This window comes from Mirounga angustirostris, unplaced genomic scaffold (assembly GCF_029215605.1).
Source record: "Mirounga angustirostris isolate CCGP_5_RB_7025 unplaced genomic scaffold, mMirAng1.0.hap1 SCAF_8, whole genome shotgun sequence".
Lineage (NCBI taxonomy): Eukaryota > Metazoa > Chordata > Mammalia > Carnivora > Phocidae > Mirounga > Mirounga angustirostris.
In genome coordinates this window covers 50,851,730-50,871,306 of record NW_026991716.1, presented here as the reverse complement: position 1 = coordinate 50,871,306, position 19,577 = coordinate 50,851,730, and the positions used below count along the sequence as shown (strand labels likewise).

The following is a 19,577-nucleotide window of genomic DNA, read 5'->3' as shown; positions in this document are numbered from 1 at the left end:
CATTATTTCAATCTTTTGCAACCTAATTTTTTTAAAGGATCGTATTAATCCAGTCTTGTAAAACCTATAGATTTCAAGAATAAGAAGTTAATTAATTGAAGGGCAGATCTTACTTTTATGATATAGATTTTTTTTTTAAGATTTTATTTATTTATTTGACAGAGAAGGACATAGTGAGAGCAGGAACACAAGCAGGGGGAGTGGGAGAGGGAGAAGCAGGCTTCCCGCGGAGCAGGGAGCCCGATGTGGGACTCGATCCCAGGACCCTGGGATCATGACCTGAGCCGAAGGCAGACGCTTAACGACTGAGCCACCCAGGCGCCCTATGATATAGATTTTTAAATAAAGCTGTTTTAATGACATTTAAATAACTTGTCACTTACCTAAACTTCATTAACTGAGATAAAGCAAAAGTGTTTTTGCAAGTACTGTAGGCAGTTATTTAAATGGTGGTCTTCATTTAGTTAAAAATGTATGATCAGAGTTTTATTGTTTGCTTCAAGAACACACATGTCAGGGTAGTGAGAAATAAGTTCTATTAAAGAGCACAAGCATAGCAATCAGGGAAAAATTAATTCCTGAGTAAGTTTCATTCCAAGGGTCCAGCAGGGAAGTATGTCAGGGCCCAGATAAGATGGACGAGTTTGTCCAAATAAATAGTGGGATTCTGTAGATCAGGAGTATTCTCATCATTATCTAAAGGCACACAGGCTTCTTAGATTTGGAAGAAAAGATAGGATTGCTAAAGTGATGTGTTATTTCTTGGTTGAGGGGCAAAATTTTGTACTTTTGGAGTTTTCAGAACGAGGGAGTCATAACAAGGCCCTTTCTGGATTTGTGCCCCGAAAGTGTGATTTTATCCTATCCATGTTGGTACTCACCTGCGCCCATGTGGAACCCCATTTAAAGTCTCATGTTGGTGTTGAGGCATGTCCTTTACATGCAGAGAAAATACATCTGTCTTGGATATTGAGAGTGACCACTTGATTAGTTTGAGAGTTTCTGGAAGTTTCCTGAGATTATGGGACTTTCAGTGCTAAACTCTGGGTAGTCCCAGACAAACCGGGGCAGTTGGTCTCTCTACTCCTTTTTTGGTAGGGGATTAGACATTTATCACTCACACTGGGTGAGTGGGTGAAGCAATGTTTTAGCCACTGTGCGTCAGTGAAGAAGCCCAGGTATCCAGATGGGAGACATGTAGTTTCCTTTATCTCTCAGTCCCATATTACCAGAGGAGGCAAGTCTGAAATCTTCAGCTTGTTGCCCCACCTCCTTGGTCAAGAGGTAATTATGTGTTCCACCTTTCACAGGAAAAGGGCTAAAAAGAAGGGTCATCTTGATAACATCATAATAATGATTTATACCAGAGCTCAGATCAAAGACAGATGTACTTCCAGAAAACTCAGCTGCTGTACTAGAAGCAAACGGGTGATTATCTAGAGGCACAAGTTTATTTTCGGCACTTCCTTTGACTAAATTTAGAAGAGAAAGTTCTTGGCTTAATTATCAGGCATAGGTAATATAATCCACCAGTTTCGGGCAATGAAGTCAACTGATCTTTTGGACATCTTTCTGTGGAGGGATCTGATGACCAGATATTTTTAGAATTAGCTTTACATTTATTTATTAATCTTTAAAGCATTGTATTCAGTTCTGTTTCAGGAAGGTAGTTTATGTATTCTGTCAAAGCTTTCTTCAGCACAAATATTACTCCAGTTGACATGGACTTTCTGATCAACAATAATTTAGTATCTTATGGTCTCCTTCTATTCTGAAGTTTACAGTTTACTTCTTGAATGTTGTGTTAGCGTACACTTCTATATTCATCAACTTCTGCTTGTTTCCTTCCTTCCAGGTCACAATTTTCATGAGTAAATTTCTGTTGCAGAATTATATGTTGACTGAAAGATATACTTAAGACTCTCCACTTTGACCTGAGGGTTTTTCCTTAAGTATCCATTGGAGTTTTGGCCAGTTTCAGTGAAGAAGGTTCATGGTGCCATGTCTTTATTTGTTTTTCCTACTTGCTGCTCATTTTTTTCAGTTTGGACTAGAACATGGTCTCCATTATCTTCACTCTTTTTTTTTTTTTAAATCTTCACTTGTTTTAATATGTTTTGTTGTCCAGAGAGAAGGAAGAAAAGAAGGGAAGAAAGAGCGAGGAAGTGAGGAAGAAAGGAAGAAAGGAAGGAAGGAAGGAAGGGAGGAAAGAAGGAAGGAAGGTCAACAAGGGCCCTATCAATTCCTATCCTATCCTGTCAATTTGGTTACTTCTTTAAAGAGTGTGGAAAGCCCCTAGTTAAAGTATACAGGACTTTATTGTTTGCTGAAGAAATGGATATATTCAGCCTGCTGTTTGGGCAGGACTTCAAGGGCTGCGTATCTATTGATGAATTGTCATAGGATCTATTTCTAGGCCTGGGTGGCTTAAAATCTAAATTTTATCATTTTACTCAGATATGATCAGATTGCTAGTGAACTCAATGAACTCAGTTAAAATATTAATGGAAGGCCATGTCTGCTGTTGAGCCGTCTAGTTATAAAACAAAATTATAAAACACAAAATCATTTGAAAACCAGTTTTAGAATCTAATTAAAATAGATCAAGTGCCTACTCTGTCTCAGGTGCTGTGCTAATTATAGTTAAGAAAGAATATTGATTTGAGTAAGATGTTTCAAAAGGAGATGTGAGTGCTGAATGCAGCCTGTTAATTACTATGTAATATTATTCTGAAAAGGTCTTTAGAAAGATGAGTATACATAAAACATATATATATATATTTTTTAAAGATTTTTATTTATTTGACAGAGAGTAAAGAGAGAGCACAAGTAGGCAGAGCGGCAGGCAGAGGGAGAGGGAGAAGCAGGCTTCCCACGGAGCAGGGAACCTGATGCAGGACTCGATCCCAGGACCCTGGGATCATGACCTGAGCTGAAGGCAGCCGCTTAACCGGCTGAGCTGCCCAAGCGCCCCCATAAAACGTATTCTTATTAGCATCTTGCTAAAAAAGTGATACTTCTGATTCTTTTTCCTAGAAAGTCTGATTTAATTTGCCACATAATAGCTTGCTATTAATTATTAATTTTCCAATTATTGGCAAATTTTACTAAGCTTATTTTTATTATTCATGATTATTAAGGTTCACAATCTTCAAAAATAAAAACTTGAAAACATTAAAAAGTAAACCATACCGTGTATAGTGTGCAAAACATCCTAAATATGAAAGTCTAGTTATTATCTTCTATCAATCTCACAGTTTTAATGAGTCGAAAACAATTCTGCATGTTAACATATTTCAGCCCTTTCTACCAAGGGTAGTATATGGCACCCTGTAAGAGGTTATATTATAAAACCTGCAAAACTATGAATCACAGAAGGGATAACAATAATCTGTTTTATGTATTATAGTATAAAAATTAATTATTTTATTATTATAAATTTGTCTGTACCTTTTTTATTTTCTTATTCCCCTCCTTATCTTCCATCAAAAAAAGGCTTTAATAATGATGCTGTAGATCTAAACTTGGTGACTTGACACCTACTTTTTAATTAATTATTATGTCGCACAGTCAACAGGGAAAGTCACTTAACCTTTTTGGCTTTTTTTTTTCCCCCTTAGAATGAAAGTTAAAAAACCCTTTCAGGATGTGGCATCCTTGGATGAAATGTGCTTTGAAAAAAAATGCTCTGCTTGACTTATTTCACTTAGCATAATCCCCTCCAGTTCTATCCATGTCAATGCAAATGGTGGCTTTCTGATGGCTGCATAATATTCCATTGTATATATGCACCACATCTTCTTTATCCATTCATCTGTTGAAGGGCATCTTGGCTCCCCCAGTTTGGCTATTGCGGACATTGCTGCTATGAACATTGGGGTGCATATGGCCCTTCTCTTTGCTGTAAATAATAGAACATAATTTAAAGAAAATGCTTTCTCTGTTTACCTCATTTGACACTACTCAGCCTTAGAATAGGGCTGTCAAGTTTTGCTTATTGAGAAAGCTTCCTGGAGTGAAGATAGCTCTTCCCAGAGACGCAATTCCTGGGTATGTTTAGAGCGAGACTTACTTTCAGGCCCTTGTCATAACAGGCACTTGAGTTACATTTACCTCCTTTGCTGGTGTTTGCAAAAGGAATGTTTAAGTTATCTGTTGTGGGAGATTTCTGCCTTAAACATCTTTGTTTTCCTAATCTAAATGGATTAAAGAATCTGTGAAAATGAAATTAATGACAGTTACCCCTGGGGTTCGTCCAAATTTTTGTTTTCTGACTGGTTGTGCTTTTGTCGCCCCGACGCTGGTAAAACTTTGAGACCTATTGCTTCTGGGTGCAGATCAGGTGTGATTAATGTGCTTGGTGAGAGTCATGTAATAAATCTATAAATCAAGTCATTTTGTTAACAGATATATATCCATCATTCCACGGGCCAAGCCATGGATTCTTTTGCAACATATCTGTGAAAAACACATCACCTGGTAACTTCACCGCTCTGCTCCCTTCCCGTTAAGGATGCAGAGTTGAGGGGTCGCCTGGGTGGCTCAGCCGGTTAAGCGTCTGCCTTCGGCTCAGGTCATGACCTCAGGGTCCTGGGATTGAGCCCCCCGTGGGGCTCCCTGCTCAGCAGGGAGTCTGCTTCTCCCTCTCCCTCTGCTCCCCCCCGGCCTCTGCTTGTGCTCTCTCCCTCTCTCTGCCAAATAAATAAATAAACAGAATCTTAAAAAAAAATAAAAAAGGGTGCAGAGTTGACTCTTCCTTGGCACAGTGAAACAGAGAAATCAGGAGGGTTTTATGGGTGCTGTCCAGAAGTTTTGATTCAGAACTAGAGGAAGACCAATGGGTATGAACTGGTCTGCATCTGGCATCAAATAGTTCATAACTTGAAGTCTGCAACCTAATTTTGGTGAGACTCTTGAGAATCACAAAGGAGGAAAACCACATGGAATTCTTAATAAAATCCAACAATCCTAACCATACAGGAATAGGCAGTCACCCTAAATGTGGTAGTAAAATGGATGTTTCAAATGAAAGGTCGGTCAGCATGTTTGCCTTCAGTTTTACTGAATGGAGAGCTGCTGTTATCACCATTATTAGTCAGGGCTGGTGCAGGAGTCTTTGCTCATGCGTTTAGAAAGTGCACAAAATACAAAGCAGGAATGCATATCATCAGCTTTTGCAGATATTACCATTGCACACATGAAAAACTTGGGAGCATGTTTCCCAACTGTAGAAATATTAAAAGGATTACAGAATTGAGAAGTTATTTAGGAAACAACAGCAAAAACTATCAGGTGTGATTAATGTGCTTGGTGAGATTTATTTATTTATTTTTTAAGATTTATTTATTTATCTTAGAAGAAACGTGAGTGGGGGGAGGGGCAGAGTGAGAGGGAGACAAGCAGACTCCCCGCTCAGCGGGGAGCAAGACAAGGGGCTTGATTCCAGATCATGACCTGAGCTGAAATCAAGAGCCAGATGCTCAACAGACTGAACCACCCAGGCATCCCCCCAAGATAGCATTCTTTATATAAATAAGTAACTGGAAAGAAAACAAATAGAGTAAAAGATTGTCATAATAAAAATAAAAATAACTTACCTACAAATACATTTAGCAGTACTTGTGAACTACCAGGATAAAGATAACTGTAAAACTCCAATGAAGGGAATACAAGAGACTCAGATGAAAGCAAAGACAAAAACAGGCCTTGTTCCTAGATAAGAATATTCAGTATTTATAGCTTTCTTAATAAATCTCCCTAATGCGGTAACAAATAAAATGAGAAGAGATTATTTTTATTTGGAGATAAAATGATACCTAAATTTATTTGAAAATAAATTAACAAGTGAAAATACACAGGGCAATTTCTAAGAAAATGAATAAAAGTACACGAGTCCCCACGAGGTGTTAAAATATTTTATAATTTGGCAGAAGCTAAAACTATGTTTTACTGGAATCTGAATACAAGTTGGGTAAGGGGAAATGAACAGAGTTCACAAATTATTCATGATATTTGTTTCCAGGTGAGGTGAGTTAATGAAAAGAATCAGAACAGCTTCCATCCCTCACTTGACTACTTACCGTCCTCACTGCAGCAAAACAAGCTGGATCCAGGTCAGCTGAGTAAGAGCTGGCCAGTAAGATGGACTCAAGAAGAAACTACTACCATCGGGGAGAATTTTCCAGGTACATCACTGCTCCTCCATACATGTAAGTATAGCATTGTCCCACTGTGGTTATGCTTAGAAAAATACTGGAAGGAAAGATGGCAAATTGCAAAAAAGTGGTACCTCGCAGAATAGGGCTATACGTGAGCTAAATTTTTTGATAAAGTTCCTTATTTATCCTTTTTTTTTTTCCAGATTTTGTAAGAAGTTTTCCAAGTCTCTGTTCAAATAGTGGTCTGTATCTCACTGTCCCCCTTGGTGGGAAGGGAAGGTCTGGTTGTCCCATCCTGATCCAGGTCCTTTAGATCTGGTGATAAAAGGAAGAGCTACTCCCAAATCTCCCGTCGTTCCTTTGTACAGACATTTTCTTCCTTTCACTAAATCTAAATTTGTTTGCCTCTCTCCTTCTCTGCCTTTCATTTACTCCCTTCCTTCCTTTGGGGGCTTTTCTGTCATTATCATCAAATATTTATTTTAAAATATATCAGATTTATCCACAGGCTCGCCCCCAAATTGGTGTCCTTAGTAATAAACTAATAACATGTGAGTGAAAAATGTATAGGGATAGTTCTTTTCTTTTTGTTTAAAATTGAAAAGCATTATATTTTCATTGCACTTGGCTTTATATCATTTGTCAATTAATCAAGTTATATGAGCAGGAAAGAGTCTAGTCTTCTGTGCTGCACAGTTCTGGAGGTGTGAGAAGCAGTGAGCCATATGCACGATTGCCCACAGAGGACGAGCAATACAGTTTCAGTAGAATCTCTTTGTCTTCTGCAATTCACTCTCCATTTCTCAAATTCTCTGCCTTTAACTCTGCTCGACTCTGTCTTAGGACCTCCCCGCCTCCTGTTCCAGCATATGTTCTTCTTGATTCCGGTTATTTCAAAGTCATGCCTGTTTGCTCACGGATTTCCTTAAGGACCCCCCACTTCTTATGGCAAGGTTTCGCATTTCTTTTTTCATCAAAAGGGGAAAATTATCATTTGCCAAATGATTTTTCTGTTTTTCAGCTCATCTCTAAATGACAGCTCATGATTCAGCCTGGGTTGTCAAGAGCCTCTATCTTCCACTCTTGTTACTATAGTTTTTATCTGTGAGACATCCATCATTTTCAATTTTCTCACACCAGTGGTCTGCTAGTTGGCTGAATTTATTCCATCTTTAGCCATTTCCTTTCTTATTAGATATGCCCTTAGATTCAGAGGCAGTAGCAAGCCCTGTCATCAGTAACGTGCAATTATTCACACTTTAATTTCATTCATTTTGTAAGCTAGAGGTTGGATGTCTGAGACTTCTGATTTAATTTGGTTTGTTCACTGAACTCAGTATGTTGCTCAGTCCAGCTGTCTGCTTCCTGTTCTGTGCTCTTCCCAAGCCTGATTTTCTTTTTTTTTTTTTTTAAGATTTTATTTATTTATTTGACAGAGAGAGACACAGCGAGAGAAGGAACACAAGCAGGGGGAGTGGGAGTGGGAGAGGGAGAAGCAGGCTCCCCGCAGAGCAGGGAGCCCGATGCGGGACTCGATCCCAGGACCCTGGGATCATGAACTGAGCTGAAGGCAGTCGCTTAACCAACTGAGCCACCCAGGCGCCCTCTAAGCCTGATATTTTCTTATCAAATAAGAGTTTATATTTGATTTTCTCTTCATGTAGTTTAGTTTCGTAAGGGGAACTTGCTACTTTTGTAAATTTTACTGATTTCTTACAAGAGTAGATAAACAGAAATAATAAACAATACATTATAATGTAGCGCAATATAATACCGGTTCCATTATTTCCTAGGTAGAACACATTTAAAATATTTTTCAAAAAAATTCTGGCTTCATAAAAATCCTTGTTGATTTTTCACTTTTCAACTCCCATCTTTAATTAATATCAAAGGTATCAGCATTACCATGTGACCATGTAAAGGTTTTACTTCTTTTAAATTTCCAACTTCTGTTTATTTCATTTCTTTATAGTCTTCACCAGTGGTTTTCAAACTTCAGTGTTTATCAGAATCACCTGGAGGGCTTGTTACCCCACAGACTGCTGGGTCCCACCCTAAAGATACTAATCCAATAGATCTGGGGTGGAGCAGAAGAATTTGCATTTCTAACATTTCCCAGGTGTTACTGACGCTGCATTTACATGGATCTGTGGTAATATAAGGATTTCGTAAAGAAAAAAAGTATTTTTTCACTTAATTTTAAATTTTTATCAATGCTCTCCATTTCCTAAGTTTTAAAATCTGATGTTTTCTATATAAAGCTATATCTAAAAGCTCATTACAACGCAGAGATAAATATGTTCCTGACCTTCCATGCATATCCCAATTCCTTTTCCCAGAGCAAGTGTTTTTGACTCTCAGGATTCTTCACGAAAATCCGATCAGGTGTTGATGTGTCAGGGCAGCCGATGATGTCTGAAAGAACTGCACAATCAAAGGCTCTGGACTTGGGTCCTGTTTGTCTGGAGCTATAGCTCTGAGTCTGTAGGGCTATCTTTGTTTACAAGTATACCTAGGACCAAACCTTTCTCAATTCTCAGTTTCTGGGTGACTTCTTAGATTACTAGGCGCTGATGTCTCTGATCTCATAAAGTTCAATGACCGGCATCTTTTTTTTTTTTTTTTTTTTATTTGAGAGAGAGAGAATGAGAGACAGAGAGCATGAGAGGGAGGAGGGCCAGAGCGAGAAGCAGACTCCCCGCCGAGCAGGGAGCCCGATGCGGGACTCGATCCCGGGACCCCAGGATCAATGACCGGCATCTTGAAGCTTGTCTTTATTCCCTTCAGGCATTTTCCATTCAGAAGTCTACTTTTGTATTCATCTCGTTGGCCTAGTGGAAAGCTGTTTTCCCCTTCTCTGCGGTACTGGTTCGATGTCCTGACGTCCTTGGCGTTGACTTTCTAGTCTTAACTGGGTATCAGACCCATTATTCCACAGGCTCAGCTGTGGCCAATGAGTTACCTCCTTCCACTGAAGAATTGCGGTAATTGACAAAACAGGGCGGGGTGTAAACAACATCCAAAGAGGGGCCTCTTAATTGCCTGGTTTTGATTCCCTGCCGCTCCGGCATCCAGCTTTTTCTCTATTAACTCCACGATACGCGCTTGAAAGAGGAAAAGATCTTGTGTGGGCTCACCTACTGCATCAGTTATGAAGCGTGACTGCACGGCATGCAGATGTCTTCTCTCTGGAGAAACGTGGATTCCACAGGGAATCTGCTCCCTGTTCTCGTCCAGGAGGCCTGGAGGCAGTGTCTTCTCTGTGAAAGTGCTTCTGGGAGCCTGGATTGCCAGGTGGACGTTCGTGTCCTTAGAACTGGTTGATTCCTTAAATCTGTGAATTCTCCCATGTTCTTGGGATCCCCCCAGGACAGTCCTTTTATTGTAGGTTTCCTTCCTCCCTTCCTCTTCCTTCTTTCCTCTTCATTTCCTTCTTTCCTCTTCATTTCCTTCTTTCCTCTTCATTTCCTTCTTTCCTCTTCATTTCCTTCCTTCCTTTTTCTTCCTTCCTTTCCTTTCCTTCCTTCTTTTCCTTTCTTCCTTTCTCTTCCTTCCTTTTCCTCCATCCCTCCCTCCCTTTCTTCCTTTCTTCTCTCTTTTTTCTCTTTCTCTCTCTCTTTCTCTTTCTCTCTTTCTCTCTTTCTCTTTCTCTCTTTCTCTCTTTTTCTCTCTTTCTCTCTTTCTCTCTTTCTCTCTCTCTTTCTCTCTTTCTTTCTTTCTTTTCTTTCTTTCCTCTCATGTCTTCACTCTCACATTATTATAACTATCTTTACCTAAGTATTAAATACAAATATTCTTAATTTATTTTTAACTATTTTAATATAATTATTTAAACTATTCTTTTGAAGACTGAGTCTTCTTATTTTTCTATTATATGCTGATTGGTTCTGTTTGCAACTTTTTAAACTTTCTCCATTGAAGATCATTAACAGAAGCACTGTATTTTTACAATATGTACCTCATGATAATTATGAAAATAAAGCCATGTCAGTGTCAATAGTTAGAAAAAAGAAATTATTAATAATATATGATGGCATCTGAGGGGGCTAATATTAAGTTACACTATTTTCCTTACCTCCAAATTTCAGAATTTATTGAGAACTAAGACACAAGCATTGGCAAATGCCTATCGGTATTATCAGTATATCAGCTTGTTACAGATAAGGTTTAATAGGAACTATGGTTGGGATCTGAGGCTAAATGGATTTTTCTAATTTCATTCTAGATTTAAATTACTATCCATAGCCAAAATTGGATGACCACAGCTCCATTCCCCACCCACTCCAGCTTTGGGGACAGAGCGTGCCCCTATAAACTCACAGCTTGATGGAGGAGAAAATGTGTTTCTTGAGGAAAAGCCATTATGAAAGAGAAAGAGAAAGAAAGAAGGCCCTGGAAGGGGAAAGTAGAGTATGCTTAATTCCTGCTCCTGAGTTCCCTAGTCAATTCTATCTGAACAGGAAGATTACTTCTATCTAAATTTTCTGAGATACACCGCTGTCTAAGAGACAGTAGGTATAGAAAATGTACATCATTAGAGGTCAGACATAAATTGTAAAATTAGATTTCTTTAGAGAAATAGTGCTTTTTTTCTCTTCCTGCATTTTCAATATCACAAGACAGATGGGGATAATGCTCTGTGAAACGTACAAATATGATTAACGATCCAAAAAAGTACTCAGGATTGTTTTTTAAAAGCAGAGGTGCTGGGGCGCCTGGGTGGCTTAGTCGGTTAAGGGTCTGCCTCTTGATTTTCGGCTCAGGTCATGGGATGGAGCCCTGTGTCAGACTCTGAGCTCAGTGCAGATTTTCTCTCTCCTCTCCCTCTGCCCCTCCCCCTACTCACATGCTTGGGTGCTCTTGCTTTCTCTCTCTCTCAATAAATAAATAAAATCTTAAAAAAGAAAAAGCAGAGGTACTAAAACAAAAATAAAAACAGCTGCACAAAGGAAAATAATTTGGTAAGAATACTTTAAAAAACCCACAAAATCGATTGGGTTTTTGACGTCCTTAGAATGAGCTTGGATACAGTAAAATTGAAGAGATTAGACACGTAGATAGATTAAGAGGCCTTGCAACTATTGTATAGTACTAATCAATTGAACTCTTAGGGTAAATTTTATGATTTTGAGATTTTGTTCATAATCATTATCCTTAAGGCAATGAAATACTCTCTTGGGACCAATTTCACTTGACCATCTGAAGTAGCTTGAATTTATGCATTCTGTTGGCATATAATCATGCAGGATAAAGATATCCATAAGGCATGCTCACTTTGAGATCATTTCAGCATTCACATTCAACAGATGGAATGCAGAGATCTGCCAAGGGAAAGAAGTTGACGAGGCTGGGAATATTGTCATTACCTATAAGGACAAATTTCAAAGGAGGATTTTTGTCTACCTATCTCCAATAATTTTAATGAGCATACATCTATATTTTAGGGCCCTGTGGGTGCTCTGGCAATATGTTCAGTCTTGTCTCTTCCAGGCTTAATAAGGAAAGATGAGTGCAGTGATTGCTTATTTTAAGTTATATGTTAATTTAATTTGAATTAGAGTTAATGAAATTGCAAATATTTGCCATTAATTCAATCACTTTAAATCATTTATTCATTAACATTTATTGAAAACAGGTACTGTGCATCATAAATTATAGGAAATATAAAACTGAATATGACATTGTATGTCTTCAATCAGGAAATTCATAGGTCCTTTGGGGAGACAGGCTTGCAAACTAATAATTAAAATCTCTATAAAGTATGAGAAGTAATACCAGGCATTAGCAACACAGAAGTACACTAGTCCATCAGTTGCACGAAACAAGTAATCAACTCAGAAGAAATCAATGAAGGGTTCACAGAAATATAGAGAAAACACATTTTTCATGATCTACTTTCACAACATTCGAATACAGTCTCTAATGTGTCATGTAAGATAATTTTTCAGATGATAAAATATTAAGCAAAGTCTATTTACTTAGAGATATTTTATTACAAAGAAGAAATGAGTAGATTTTTTTTGGTGTGTGTTTTTGTTTTTGTTGTTGTGGTTTTTAATGCTGGAAGGGGATGGCCTGGCTTAAAGGAAACTCTCAAGAACTTTCCCTGTGACTTTGGTTACATCAATTTTCAGGATGAGCCCAAGGTCAAATTTTGGGATTCAGCTGGTAGGGTCTATGCTTTTATTCTTTCCTCTAAGTTTAAAAATTTCATAATTATGAGATTGGATTTTGCCAAAAATGTGAGGCATTTTCAGGTTATTTTTCTATGAGTTGGAAACTCTGAAAACATACATGATGAGAAGGCAAAAGATTCGTGTTTCTTTGTTCTGAAGAACCAATTTATAGGCCAAGTTGCACAAATAATTGTTATTCACTAGATGGCAGAATACTAGCAGAATACTCTGGCATGGTGCAGCTGGTTTCATAAATGTGCTGGGTAATTGGATTTAAGGGCCTCCATGTCAATGCAAAATTCAGTGACTCATTCTTCAGTGACATTAAATACATATGAATATTCTGAAATATCCCCTGCCATGGATGAAGGTAGTTTCTATAAATAAATAATAGAATCTTAGATTTGTAGGGAACTTTTTATCATCCTTGTTTCCTCTGGCATGTCCCTAGACCTCTGCCTTCTTCTGTGTTTCCTAGGACAGTTTTCATTATAATTCTCCTGGCTTCCTAACTCATAAACCTAGGAAATATTCTTGAATCCTTTGTCTCTCTCGCCCACCTTTAACATAATATTAAATATCATGAACAAAGGTCAACAGCTGGCCTTTGTGATTGGCACCCCCCTTAGTTTTTCCTCCTAATACATTGAAGACCCTACTCTGGTTAAGCCATCCTCATTTTTTACACAGTCTGCTGTTAACTGTTTCCTACCTGTCTTCTCTGCCTTGAGTCCTGGTGTGATCAAGCTAACCACCATACTGCCTCAGCATGATCTTCGCAAACCACAAATTTCATGGCGTCGGGCTATTTTTAAAATACTGTAGCCTGGAGCGCCTGGGTGGCTCAACTGGATAAGCATCTGACTCCTGATTTTTAGCTCAGGGCATGATCTCAGAGGGTTGTGAGATTGAGTACCCATTGGGCTCCGTGCTCAGCAGGAGTCTGCTTGAGATGCTCTCCCTCTGCACCTTCCCTCACTCTCTCTCTAAAATAAATAAATAAATCTTAAAAAAGTAAAATATTGTAGGAATCACTTTTTACCTATCAGGCAAAAAAATTAAAAACAAAATTTGATGAAAACTCCCATTGGCAGCCATGTGGGGTACTAAGCATTCTCCTACACTGATTAGAGGGCCACCAAACATTCATTGTGACAGGCCATCATACAATATTTTTAATATTAAAAATAAATATTTCCTTTGAACAATTCCTCTGCTATTAATTTTGTTGCAGCATTATTTCTAAGACCCAAGCCTGTCAGGAACCTCAATATTAATCAATATAGAAATGTTTTAGTTTGGAATGTTTACATAATAGAATACTGTGGAGTGAGAAGAAAGTGGATCAAAATGTGTTGATAAGGAACCATCTTCAAGTTAAATTACTGCTTGAAAGAACAAGGTGCAGAGTCAAATGTAAAGGATGTGTCATTTGTGGTAGAATATTTACTTCATGTTTTTTCCACGTATCTATCATACAAACGCATGTACGTGTGTGAAGCACCGGAGCGTAGTGTATGTCATGGAGACGTAGTTGCTGGGTTCAAAGCCTAACTTTGCACTTACTAGTTCTATGACCCTGAGCAAGTTAGTGAGTTTTTCTGAGCCTCACTTACCTCTTTGTAAAATGGAAAGGACAAGAGTAGCGCACCTAATAGCCCTGTCGTGAGGATTAAATTGGTTAATAAATATCACTTACTTTGAATAACATCTGATACGTAATAAGATCTCCATGTAGTGTTCACCATGGATTTATACATTAGTCAACTTCTTCCCAGAAGGATATGTAAGAAACAGTTTTGGAAGATGGTCTAGGGGCTAAGGGATGTATTTTTTTTTTTTTTTAACATACTGCGTAAGTATCATTAAAAAGGAAATCTCTCTAAGAAAATCTCTTAGTGTTCTCCATTGCTTTTGGGTGAGTTTGAAATTAATTGTGTCATTCCAGACCTTTCATGATAAGTAAGAGTCTCCCTGTTTGGCTTCACTTTGTGTGCCTCTCCTCTGGTCACAGGATTTATTCAACCTTCTTTGAAGCTGTTATGTCCTCACAGATATTCTCTCCTCTGACAGGTTGCCCTCTCACCCTTCTAGAAAGCCCTTGCATGTACTCTTGTGCCTCTTCACAGGCTCTCATAGCACTTTGAGTGTTCCTGTGTTATACAGCTTATATTTACCTGGTGATCGCTAGTTCAAATATCTACCTCATCCATTTATTTAAACACCCAAAGGCAGGAACTACATCATTTTTTATCTTCATGCATTCATTAGTGACAGTGACCAAGTATTTGCTTAATAAGTATTAAATTAATGAATAAATGTACTGTAAACAAAATCTACTCCCTCTACAGACACCCAGAAATTCCTGTCTATCAAGGGTGGAAAATAGAAACCTCACTGGGTACTTCAAACTGAGTGGATTAGGGAATTGGTTACACAGGTGTAGGACTGCTCATTGAGTAAAAAGTGATACCAAGGTATCTAAGTCGAATGATTCCAAGATGTTAGAGCAATACCAGGAAAAACTAGGGTTATGGTACCTAGGAGTTTGATGGAAGGACTCAGTGGGGCTGATGCTTTAGAACTGGAGGGAAACTACAATTTGTACTGAGATTCTGAACAGGGGATATGGTCTGGTGAGCGTCAGACCTCTGAAGGTGGTGTGGCCTAGGGGGCACTCGGATTGCTGACATAGAAATGACGGGTGTTGGATTGTCCCAGACCGTGGCCCAGTTGGTAAGCGCATGGCTTGGCTCTCCAACTACCAATGTAACACTGCTGGCTATTGTTGGTGCCTTGAGGGTGCATGGAGAAGCTGGGGCTAGGAGTGTTGAAGGGAGGGAGGATGGTTCAACAGTCTGCAGCTACAGGGGCCGTGCCGAGAGGAGGTGGAGAACAGGAAGGCAGTCTTTTCTTTCTTCCTCTTGCTTACCATTCTCCTCCACTGAAGGATAACCTCCATTTTTCTTCCACTGCAATTTTCCTCCATTGAAAGATCTTAACAGGAAGCCAACTGGCAAGGAAGCCTGGGAACTGTAGTTTGGAGAATTTCATCTCCACCGTCTCAGAGGAGTACACAGAAGGTTGGACTGGTTTCTGAAAGACAATAAGTAGCTCCAGAGTGGGAGGTGTTAAAGATTTCCTGTCCTTCCCAAAGCTGAATTTGTAGACCTGAAATACAACTGACAGAAATCTATCTCCGCTTTAAGTTCCTGCCTCAGATTTTCTGCAAAAAGACTTCAAATTTATGTAACATTTCATAATTTTTCATTGTAGTTTCACATACATTATTACCTTTTTGAGCTTTACAACACAAGTAATTATTTCCATCTTATATGTGAGCTTAGATCACCTTGTAGTTCTTAGAGGCTTTGTTGTTGTTGTCTTGTTTTCAAATTTGATTTAAAATATTTTTAGACTTACAAAAAAATTGCAAAGTAGTACAGAAATGTATTACCAACAGCAATGTATGAGTGTGCCTGTTTACCCAGCCTTGCTAACAGGTTGTGTTTGCACACTTTCAAAATTTTGCCATTCTGAAATATCTGTGTTGTTTTAATTTACATTTCCCTAATTATGAACGAGTTTGGACATTTTTTTCATACCTTCAGGATTAGTCTTACTTATTTCTTTGAATTGTCTGTTTATATTTTTTTTTCATTTTTCTGCTTGATTGGATCTTTGTCCTTCCATTTTAAAGAGTTGTTTATATATTGAGAATTTTAACCCTTGTAATATATGTTGAAAATATTTTCAGTTGCTTTTTGACTTTACCTATGGTATTCTTTGCAATAAAACATATGTTTTCTTTTTAAATTGTTATGTAATTAAATTTATCCATTTTTTTTATTGTCCCCGGATTTAGAATCAACATCAAAAAACCTTTTTCTACCCTGTAGTTAAAGAGAATTCTTCCATGCTTTCCTCTAGTACTTGCATGGTTTCAAATTTTGCATTTGGATCTCTAACCTATTTGTAGTTTATTCTTGTGTATGGTGCAAAATATGCATGTGATTTTTCTCTTTTCCCAAATGACTACCAAGTTGTCCTAGCGAAATTTAATAAAGTATCTATCTTCCCCCTGATGATTTTAAGATTCTACCTTTATCATATACTAAATTTCTGTGTGTGTGTGTGCACGAGTGTGCATGGTTATATATATATTTGAATCTATTTCTGGGCTTTCTATTTATTTCACTGGTATATGCATCTTCCTGAGCAAGTACCAACCTGTTGTAATTATAGACACTCTCTATTGTGTTTAAATATCTGGTTGGGTTAATCCTCCCTCATAGTTTTTCAGTGTTGCCCTGAATATTTTTGCATTTTTAATATGAATTTTAGTATCAACATTTCTAATTCCATTGAAAAAAAACACTTGTTAGTATTTTTATTGGGATTGTATTACATTTATTTTTTTTTATTATTATTATTTTTAAAGATTTTATTTATTTATTCATGAGAGACAGAGAGAGAGAGAGAGAGGCAGAGGGAGAAGCAGGCTCCCAAGGAGCAGGGAGCCTGATGTGGGACTCGATCCCAGGACCCTGGGATCATGACCTGAGCCGAAGGCAGACGCTTAACCATCTGAGCCACCCAGGCGCCCCCTACATTTATAAATTAACTTAGGCAGCACTGCTGCATTATCCTATATAAGATGCATTATCCTATATAAGATGCATTATCCTGTATAAGAGGATATAATGCTGCATTATCCTATATAAGAACAAGTGATGTTTTCCCATTTGTTCAAATTTTATTTTTGTGTCTTTTAGGCGTTTTAAAAATTTTTTTATCATAAAATCAAATAGGTTGAACCATTTCTTTTTCAAATATATTCTTAAGTATTTAATTTTCTCTTCTGCTATTATAGATGAAAGTTTCTCTATCATATATCTCTACTTGGTTATTGTTTGTATATTTAAAGACCATTAATTTTTATGTCAATTTTATATTCTGCCAACTTACTGAATTATTTCTGAATTAGTTTTATGATTGATTCTAAGATTTTCTAGATATATTATTGTCATCTGTAAATAGAAATAGTTTGAAGTCAAACTTTATTTTGTCTGTATCAGCTGATACCTCTAGTACAATGTAGAATAGTTGTGGAGATAATGGGCATACTTGTGTTGTTCCTGTTCTTAGAGAAATGTTCCCAATGTTTTTCCACTAAATTAGATACTAGCTTTAAGACTAAGGTATACATATTTTACAGTGTTAAAAAAGTATCCCTCAGTTCTTATTTTTGAATGTTTTTTTTTATCATGAATGGATTTCAATTTTATCAAAGGCTTTCTTACTATCAATGGCAACAATCCTATGATTTTTCCCCTTAGACTTATTAATGTGGTATATGATATAAATGGATTTCCTAATATTGAACCAACTTTCCTTTTTTAAATAAATCCAGTCCTTGATTATTTTTTCTTAATTGGGTGCTGGGTTCTGTTTGCTAGTATTTTATTTAATGTTTTTGCATGTGTATACGCTGGTGATAATGATCTTTAATTTTCTATATTTTTACTGTCTTTATCAGGTTTAGGTATCAGTGTAATATTTGTTTTATGAAAGGAATTTGGACATTTCCTTCCTTTTTTTCTGGAATAATTTATAGAGCATTAGGTCTAACTGATATTTGAAGTTCGGTAGAATTCTCCTTGAAACCACTGGAGGTTTGTACTTTTTTTTTTGGAGTAGTTGCTGCAGTGGCCCCTCAAATACTGTGTTCTAGTCCTAATCCCCAGAACCTGTAAAGGTGGCCTTATTTGGAAAAAGAGTCTTTGGGTCTTTGCAGATAAAATTAAAGATCTCAAGATGAGATCCTCCCAGATTAAAATGAGCTCTAAATCCAATGGTGGGTGTCCTTACAAGAGATGGAGAAGGGGAAGACACACAGACATAGAGGAAAAGGCCATGTGAAGACAGAAGTAGAGAATGGAGTTATACTACCATAAGCTAAGGAATGCCAGGAGCCACCGGAAGCTGCAAAAGGCAACAATAGTTCTTTTCTAGAAACTTCAGTGGGAACGTGGCCCTGATGACACTTTGATTTCAGATTTGTGGACTTCAGAACTGTGTGAGAATAAATTTCTCTTGTTTTTTTTTTTAAACCAAGTTTGTGATAATTTGTTAAAGGAGCCCTAAAAAACTAATACAATTCCTTAGTAACTTCACTACTTTAATGGAGATGGTCTTTTAAAGCATTCTAATGTTAATGGGTCAACTTTGGTAGTCTGTGTTTCCCCAGATTAGTTCATTTTATCTAAGTTTTTAAATGTATTTGCACAGATATCTGTAAATTATTCTCCTATGATTTAATTTTTTTCTTGTTTCAGTATTTTTCTCACCACAGTTTTTTGTAGTTATCCTTTTGTTGTTGATCAACTCAGCTAATGATAGCTACTTTTTAAATTTTTTCAAAAAAGCAGGATTTTAACTTACAAATCAGATACACTATTTTCTATATTGTGCCTCAGTTTTTGCTTTTGAAAATTATTTCCTTTTGTATTTTCTTTTAGCTTGCTTTGTTGTTCTCTTCTAAATTCATCTATTTTTGTTATTTCATTTTTACTAATAAAAGTGTTTAGTGCCATACATTTTCCTCTGATCACTGCTTTAAATGGGTCCTGCAGACTCTGATATGTAGGATCATTGTCCTCATTATTTCCACCCAAGTGTTGCTTAATATAAGTTGTTGTTTTATTTCTTTTTTTTCAATTTCCTTCTGGGAAGATCTGTGCTTGGAAATATAAATAAAATTAGTCCAAGTCCCCAGTCCTCATACTATCAAATGTATAATGATTGTCCTGTGACTGCTGTGAATTCTCAGTGTACCAGAAAAGTCCTATGTAGTCCGAGGTAGGTCAGCCACATCTAATCTGAGAAGCAATACAAATATTTGGGGAATTTCTTCTCTTGTGTCTAGAAGTAAAATATTAGGGAGTAAGACAATTGGTCCCATTTTCTTTCCTCTATTTTCAATTGCATCCAAATAAATAGACTTTGCCCATGACCTTTTTCTCATAGTCCCCCGTGGGAAGATTGTTAGTTTTCCACAGTCCACTTACATGTTTTAATAAAACAAAAACAGGCTAGATTTAAATGACAAAAACTACTTCATAAGCCAATTCACAACACGTTCATTAAAAGCGTAAAAGTTTTAACAGTAAGAAATGAGTTTTTAAAGAATCTACATTAATAAAATTTTAGACACTTTTGTAAGAAATTGTATGTATTAAAG

At 37.2% G+C, this 19,577-nt stretch overlaps 1 long non-coding RNA gene across 1 annotated transcript in view; it reads left to right on the top strand.

Moving 5' to 3' along the window:
- Positions 1–19,577, top strand: part of LOC123837822 (uncharacterized) — an 83,577-nt gene that overhangs the window by 21,444 nt on the left and 42,556 nt on the right. The window contains exon 2 of the long non-coding RNA XR_010413658.1: positions 6,023–6,209. This is a non-coding gene — a long non-coding RNA (uncharacterized LOC123837822). The remainder of the gene's footprint in view (positions 1–6,022; positions 6,210–19,577) is intronic.